Source organism: Lycium barbarum, chromosome 6 (genome assembly GCF_019175385.1).
Source record: "Lycium barbarum isolate Lr01 chromosome 6, ASM1917538v2, whole genome shotgun sequence".
In the NCBI taxonomy this organism is placed as follows: Eukaryota; Viridiplantae; Streptophyta; class Magnoliopsida; order Solanales; family Solanaceae; genus Lycium; species Lycium barbarum.
This window is the reverse complement of record NC_083342.1, coordinates 105,979,594-105,986,922: the sequence shown is the minus strand read 5'-3', so window position 1 is coordinate 105,986,922 and position 7,329 is coordinate 105,979,594.

The window sequence follows — 7,329 nt, the reverse complement described above, 5'->3', positions numbered from 1 at the left end:
TTATAGTAATATGGGATTAGAAAGACCATCAACTAAAGAGACCGTGGAGTGACGGTTTGGAGGAGAGAGAGAATTAGATAAGGCTTTGAAGGAGAGAGACAAGTGCACTTCAGCATTTAACTTTTGGAAAAGGAAAAAGAAATAGTATGAAAAGTATGGGTAACCTGCAATAGTAGGTAAATTTGCCTGATGGCGTAAAAGAATTTGTGCACAAAACTTCAATTCATATGAAATTCTTAGGTGGGAATCCAATCTAAAAGTCGTCTTTTCATTCAACAGGAAAGTGAACCCAACTAAGTGTTGTTGTGCTCCTTGACAAGGGTTCGAATCTCTTGGACACCATAATTAACTTGTTTGTTTATTTGTCCTTTTTTTTGGCATTTTGTATTTTGCTTTTGTTTCAGAAAAAAAAAATTATGCTCTATCTTTTTCTTTTTAGTTTGAGATCGGGAATCCATAAATTTGGAATTCTAGATCCGCCTCTGGACGACGATAACAGTTGATACAGGTGGGTAATAGCAATAGCGGTGATTAAGATTCAGACTTGAAAAAAATAATTGATGAATGAGATTTGAATAATATAGATTAAGTTCTGCATTAGGTGTAAACAAATGAGGTTAATTGTGAAAATCAATACAGTTTGAATACATGCATTATTCCCCAATAAAGTTCACGGGTAAGAAAATTCTCATACTTCTTGTGAGTCCCCAATTGAAGTTCACTCATAGTCAGACTAATGGAAAATTATTAGATTATACAAGTTTATAGCCTGTTTGGCTAAGTTTATTTTTCCTTCAAAAGTATTTATTTTTTCAATAAGTGCTTATTATAAAAAAAAAAGTGAGGTATTTGGCCAAGTCTTTGGGAGAAAATAAGTGCTTTGGGGGAGTAGCAGAAGCAGTTTTTCAGAAGCTAAAAAAAATAGTTTTTGCCCAAAAACACTTTTTGAAAAGTACTTTTGAGAAAATACATTTAGAAGCACTTTTTAAAAGCTTGATCAAACATTAATTTCTTTTCAAAAGTACTTTTTAAATTAATTGGCCAAACACAAACTGCTTTTATTAGCCAAAAGTACTTTTTTTAAAAATACTTTTAAAAAAAGTATTTTTTAAAATAAGTTATTTTTATAAGCTTGGCCAAACAGACTATTAGACCTAAAATCCATGAGAAGAAAATCTCAAATGAGTATTTTTTATGAGGAGAAACTACCCATGCTCCAATAATTCCAAATCCTGTATTGAGTCTTATTATAATTTATAGAGACTCGAGTGACCTTTTCAATTTATAAATACCTAGACTGAAGCATTCTTTATCTTTATCTTTTACGTTTACAAAATTCAGAGTACTAATAAGACACATAAATGCCGGTTTTTGTGTTTAGATTAAAAAACACATCCTAATTGTTTGTTGTTTTATGGCAATATGTAGTTTATTTAATAGGATTTTAAAACTTTTTTTACTGGCATTATGTACTCTCTTTTTTTATTTAACTCTACGGCGATGAAGTGTTTGCGGATGGACTGCGTGCATCTGTTTCTTTCCTTTTTCAGATTGTAAAGTTAGATAATGCAAAAAGAATTCATTTATTAAATTCTTTCTTATTTGAAAATTTTCAGTATTTACCTATGTTCATTCCAATTTTAGTATTGCATTTCTTAAAAAGAAAATTAGGAGAAAAGCTTTGAAATAACGAATGCATCATTTTATTGTTTAATTTCAAGATTGCCATCTCATATGAAGTGCGATATAAAGGTAATGTCGCAATAGTGTTACATACAATATAAGAATCGATAATCTTTAAATGAAAAGCTATACTATTAAACCTGAAATAAAATAATCACTGAATTAAAAAAGCGTACTCATTGATACAACGTATGCACGCAACACGTATGCCAAAAGAATTAGTAGAATCACATTTTTTTTTTTATATATTTTTGATGTAATTACTTATTCTAAGATCTCATACATATTTAAGATCATAAAATTCAAAAAATATTTTAGCACATCACACATTTTTAATTTAGTATCATAAGATTTAAAATAAATAAAAAATGCGCATAATAGATGAAAAAGCCTGTAAATCTTGTGATTGTATATATACAATAAAAAATAATTAAGTACTATTGTGGAGGGCACGTCACTTTGGCTGCTTTCCAATTTTCCTCATTTTTATTTTTCGTTTCACTAATCTTTCTATTTCATCCTTAATTTTTTTCTTTTTCTTTCGTCTCTGCAAATTCTCGCAAATCAATCATTTTATCCCCTGGAAAAGCCAGCATTTCTGTCCAATCGCCGGCCTAACCCTTTCCTTTAGCGTGGGCATAAGTTCCGAAAAACTAAAAATCGAACCGAACCGAACTAATTCTGTTCATAGGTTTTGGTTTTTTGGGTTCTTCGATTTTGTTTCAGTTCTATTTTTTCTAAAATTCAATGTTCGGTTTGGTTTTCGATTTTATGGTACCAGTTTTTCAGTGCACCGAACCGAATTTTACAACATAAAGTACAAAATAAGGCACTCAGCTACACTCTCGGTCTCGGCCCAATCCAATTCATTCCTAAATTCCTTTTATAGATCCACTACAACCCAAGCCCATTCCCAAATTCCCTTTACACTTTCAGTTCTCTTTCCTATTTGAGATGGTTATAACATCTTCTTTCCTATTTGGTTATCAGTGTTCACTTTGCTTTCTTGCAGCTAGTGTACTAATTATTCTCGTGAGAACTCTTATTTAAAATCAATCTTTTTTCTTGATGTTAAGATGTGATAACAACTTAACAAGTTTAATATGTTGCCTCTTAATTTTCAATTTCAAGGGCTGCATATGGTGAGACTGTAAAGGTATTTTGCTTAAAAGTTGATGGATGCAATATGGGAAGGTAGAGGAGAAATTAAATTATGTTAATCTTGATTTGCTATTTGTGTGTGGACTTCTGTAATTTCAGAACACAATTGCTATTGTATTTTATTTGTAATTTTGTACTATAGTTGCTTCATCCAAATAAATACCGAAGAACCAAATTTTAAAAACCGAAACACATTATTGAAAAAACGAAAATCGAAGAATCGAACCGAAGTTCAAAAAAACCGAACCAAATAACCGAACACCCACCCCTACTTTCCTTCACTTAATTATTTTTCTCAAAGATACCCTTTTTTCTCCTATGTAGAATCCTCGAAGAGATTTATTATACCCATAAAAATTCCACAATATTGTAGTCGAAAATATAGTTTCTTCACTTTTTTTTTTAATCTTCTTGAATTGATTTTTAGTAACAGACATTACTGACACGTTGGATAAATATTGAAAGTGTCTTTTTTACATTGAGTCGCAACAGAGTGAAGATGATATATATATATATATATATATTTTAAACTGTTTATTCAGTCATTAAAATAATGATAAATATATATATTGTGTATTAATATAAAATACACATAATATATTTAGCGAATGTAATTATTTTTGACTGAACAACACAGGTAAAACTTACCTTTTTTTCTATTGTTTGTAAATCTTTCTTCGAAGGGTCTACTTGTAAAAGCTACTACTCCCCTTGCATGAGTTTTAAGTGTGATTACACAATTTTTATATATTTGTAATTATTTGGTCAGTATGGAAGAGAATATGCACTTTTCGATTCTTGGGGGAAGGGTGGGGGATGGGGGTTGAGAACTAATGATATGGTGTAATTATAAAGTTATTTTTACTGTCGATTTAACTCTTTTATGATCATTAAGAAATACAATAAATACTAGATGTAGTTTACTAAGTTATCCCAATTTATTAAATGTAAATTGATTTTTACTTTAAGGATATAATTGAAGACAATTGTCAATTTTAATTTCGAATTGACAATTATTTTGAGGCGGTTTTGTATCCCAAAACGATAATTAAAATAAGACGGAGAGAATACTTATTATCCTAATAATTACATCAATTTTAATTATGAGGTGATTTTCCAAACAGATCTTAAAGTGTTGTTAATTAGCACGATTGTGATTTTGGGTGTTGACATGTTCAGGCTTGTCATTTTTATTTCTTTAAGAAAGTCTATTGATTTCAAGAAGAAAATTTCCTACTTTGCTAATTCCAAAGAAGGATTTCAGAATGAGAGAAAAAGATTAGTTGGTGCTTAAAAATAATATTTTCACCGTTTCAATTGTTTGTCTTAGTTTTCTTTTTAGTCCGTTTAAAAATATTTTTTTTTCCTTTTCTGATAACTCTTTAATTACAACTTTCCACATGACATGTTTAAGATCACAAAATTAAAAAATATTTTAATACATTCAGTATATCTTTAGTTTAAGACTATAAGACTCAAAACTCTTCTTTAATTTTTTACATTTTGTACCACGTCAAAATCAGACAAAAGAATTGAAGGTTGAGGCAGTCTAAAGTTTGCGTTGTTTAAAGATTTGGGGCATTTAAACTTTAAAGTACTACTAGTACCACTTATAACTTTAACCGATGATGGTCATTCTTGAAATAAGTCGTTAACCCTTGGGTACGGAGTCACCATTGTTAGGGAGTGCTTTGCCCTCCAATGTAGGATTACCGGCATAAATGTGAATTTAATCAGGCCCCAATACAAATATCAGACATCGAATGAAAAAAATAAAAAATAAGCCGTTAACTTATACACGTTCCAAGGTACGAACATTGATTTGGTGGACCCTTGTTCCAGTTCTAGTGTAAGATTCTGGTAGGCTTTAGTCCTTTGGCTTTTGGTTTCTTAAAGATAGTTGGATCTACAATGTTTTTATGGATTTAACTTTTACTTTTATTTAATATTTTACAAATTATAAGTCTAGACATTCTCTTTGCTGCAATTTTAATACAGTTTTACACATAAAACTATGTTTTGCATTGAAAGTTTTAGGTTCAAATTAACCCGCAGTTATGTAATTGCATTCGCCCCTGCTTGGAAGAGATTTTGGAAACATTTATCTCAACTAAGGGTGGTAAATTTAGTCCATAAAATCATGATCCGTACAACCCACTCAGGTTTGGACGGATTAATGATCCGCTTAGTAATTAAGTCAGTTCATTTTTACCTGGTCAATTCAGTCCATCTAAAAATTGGATTGATATGACCCAAATTGACAAACGAAAAACTTTGTCAAAATATTTTTGAAATGATATTTTTTGTTTGATTTATTATATATAGTCATAATAAAAGGAAAAAGTTTTATTTGATAATTAAAGAGGTTATAAGTAAACAAACAAAGAATTTAAAATTTAGTAAAAATTGGACGAGTTGGGTTATGACCCATTCCTTAGTTCATTTCTGTCGAAGTGCAAGGGTTTTCGATTTTGACGCTATCATTTAACTTATACCTGCTTTTTAAAACTTTTTGTACGTGTACCACTTCAGACAACTTTAAACATATGGTGTCGAGAATTATCTTGTCAAAGTCTAACTTCAGACACATTGTCACGACCCAATCAGAGGGCCATGACGGGCACCCGGAGCTAACACACCGAGCACCTCTAAACATACATCTCATAAACATTTCTGGGTGGACCATAAACATAGTTCCTGGATATCATAATCTGTAAGGACATATATCACAATATAACAGCACATCTCTTTATAATCTTCAACAAGTATGTCCATCATCACCAGCCGGCAAGGCTACTAAAATGTCATACAATGATATGAACCGGTAGGTTTATGAAATGTCTAACTATATACACATGTTTGCGAGCCTCTACATAGAATATAAGTGACCATAAGGACCAATACCAATAGACTGCAGCTCTGAAGTCAGTGGAGTGCTCCTGAGAATCCGCAGATAAATCACCTACGGGTCAAATCCGTTTACCTGTCTACCAGTGGGCATAAACGCAGCGTCCACAAGAAAGGACGTCAGTACGAATAATGTACTGAGTATGTAAGAGATGAATAACAGCATAATAAGAAATATAGAACATAATATGAGATAAGAATAACCTGTATGTCTGATTGCCTCTTAGGGCGAATATCATACATGCTTAGTCTTTTCATAAAAACCATTCTCATACTTGTATACCATAATAGTGTTGTGTAACGTGCAGCTCGATCCATAAATGTTAGTGCTGCGGAACGTACAGCCCGATCCATATATGTTAGTGCCAAGGAACGTACGGCCCAATCCATATATGTTAGTGTTGCGGAACGTGCAGCCCGATCCATATATGTTAGTGTTGAGGAACGTACGGCCCGATCCATAATATAATGTATACATATACATAATATAAATAGCATGCATGAAAGCTCATATGAAGGCTACAACTTTATCGAAGTGACGTAAGGTCGGTAACCTTCGATTTATATTATGGAGCAATCATTATCGCTATATTTCATCTTGAAGGAATAAGTAACATAAGATGAGATCAACAACAGTGGGTAGAATCAAGGAAATCATGACATAAACTCAATGATCTCATAATAGCATTAAAATCATGAGCTTTGGAATTTCTAGAATTAAAATCATCATCATTATCATAGAAAATATCTCATCTTTAGTACCATAAGAAGCTTTTAGGAATCAGGAACTTCTAACTTTTGGAAGTAAGAAGGTTATGAAAACATCTATGAAATCATAACATAGGAATCATACCTTTTGAAAGAAAGGGGCTAGCCTTAACATACCCTTTTGGTCTCCTATTACTTAACGCTTATCCTTCCAAAGCTCGTAAATCTACATTCAAGAGAATTCATACCACTGTTACTCTTATCGCCATATGCTTATCTTAAGTCTTTGAATTAATTCCTTTTAAAATCTGTCGAAATTCGGGCAGCATCTCCCCCGTATTCGTTACCTCCTCCAAATACCCAAACAACTCCCAAACAATACCAACAACATCAATACCAATATATTCTATAAAAACATCCCACACGATGTTTCTCCAATTTCCAAACCAACAATAACAACATCCTTAATACCATAATCAAAGAATTATATTCAATTTAATCTCAAATTAATCCAAAATTCTCTTTCAGACTCTCCTCATGGCCATCAACTTCAATTCAACTCTTTATGACTTTTCTCCTGTGATTCTTTCCTTTTAAAAATTGCTAAATCTTTACATCATCTCAATCATGTAAATAATAGTAGGAAAAACATACCTTATAGTGGAAGAACGTCACTTTATTCACCCCTTTCCAAGACTAAGTTAATCACCACCTTGAAGAGAAACAAGAACAATCATCTTCCATGAATTTTCTTTGAGATTTTGATGTCGATATTCTCTCTTGATGATATGGAAAGGTTGTGGAAGATTATGGAGGATTATGGAGTATTATGGAAGTTTATGGAAATTTATGGAGAGTTATAGAAGGTTA